This window comes from Mus pahari, unplaced genomic scaffold (genome assembly GCF_900095145.1).
Source record: "Mus pahari unplaced genomic scaffold, PAHARI_EIJ_v1.1 scaffold_13230_1, whole genome shotgun sequence".
Lineage (NCBI taxonomy): Eukaryota > Metazoa > Chordata > Mammalia > Rodentia > Muridae > Mus > Mus pahari.
Genome location: NW_018391776.1, coordinates 12,236 through 14,024, shown reverse-complemented (window position 1 = coordinate 14,024; position 1,789 = coordinate 12,236).

The following is a 1,789-nucleotide window of genomic DNA, read 5'->3' as shown; positions in this document are numbered from 1 at the left end:
CCCTGGAATGCCCTTTGTTATATTAATAGCAAAGCATCCAGTCCTAAGGTCTGGAGTGAAGTGAAGAAAGTGAAGAGACAGTTTTCTATTGCAGCCTTTATATTACAAGCTGCAGCAGGGTCTCTGAGAGAAGTAGCCTGAGAGAAGTATCCTAGAGAATCCATATGGATATATATATATATATATATATATATATATATTAGATCAAAAAAGTGGATGATTTCTATTTTACAACATCAGAATGTATTTCTAAAATTTGTAATTCAAGTAAGTATTAAAACTAACACAAAATGTCTAATAAAGTGACACATTTGACAGTATCAAGATACTTATCTAAACCTTAATACAACCTTGCAATATCTACCCTGTCATTTCAATGTAAACAAGTGTCCCTTCATTATGGAACACACCTGGGATATTTCACAAATCTGCTCCACATGGGGACCTAGATGCAATCTGGTCATCAAAAGTTGAGAGGATCAATTTAGCTATACTAGCTGATGGGTTCTCATCTATTCTCACTTCTTGTAAACTTCATCACTCTGTATTATAAAGCTTAATTATTTAGACTTAAAATAAATGTCATTTTTAAAAACCATACAAAACATAAATTCACAACTAATTGACATTTGTAGTCTCAGTAACAATGCACTTCTGAAAAATTTCATCAATTATATGAAACATAATCATGGTCTTGAATTTTATGTTTATGATTTCCTTTTCTATATAGAATTCACCACACATGGCTATATTTATTGCATTTCTTGAATATATCCATAATATTGTATTTTTCATTGTCACTTTTTGAATTTGCTATTGAGCTCCATTTGTAGTTTGCAAGATTTTTTGTGATACCACATTCACATGAGTAAATATCACATTTACTCTGAGTTGACATAAATAGGATTCACATAGTGTGATGAACAAGCAGAGACATCAGAATGAATGACAAGTTTATATCTNCATCAATAATTTGAATTATTGCAGTCAGGAAAGGAAAGAAAATTTTAGATATATAGAAGGTATAAGGAGTGGTCACCATACCGACAATATATATCCTCTCAGAACTCTGTCACTTTCTAACCTATCCACCTTCGTGCATGGTCTCTGAAAAAAAGAAAACCAAAACAAAGTATCAAAACAAACAATCAAACAAACAAACAAAAAACAATCAGGCAATTATGGCAAATTTTGTCAACGTACAATAGGCATACACTGGTTCAAGGAAAATGAATCTTAGAACTAAAAATGGGAAGAAGGTAAACAGCCAACTTATAAATGAGAAGGTATTTGCAATAGATATTGGCTAGGAGAGGAAAAGCAGACTACTGTAATGGACTGTTACAGGGCTTATCAACCCTATTCTAGTGCATGTTCCAAGACCAGGAGTAAATGTCCAACACAAAGAGATTTCATGTTTTTTATTCATTTTTATTTTAATTTTCATTATTTTTCCATTTAAGGCAGTTAAGGGCAAGATGATATAAAGATGTCATACTAGTAACTGAACAGCACATTTTAAAGCTATAGAATAAAAGGAAAAATGAAATAGACCAAACTGGGATTGGAATAGAAACAGAATAAAAACCACAAATAATTAAAAACCTTCCTTAAAACACAAATTAAAAGCCTGAGAGACAACATAAAAATTCCTACTATTAAAAATGAAAAGCAGAAAATTCGTACTATTGAAAATGAAAAGGAGGGCATAATATTGGACATTAAGGAATTCTTGATTTGCAATTCTGTGATGAATAAGGATGGTGAAAAAATTTTTAGGTGCTTCTCA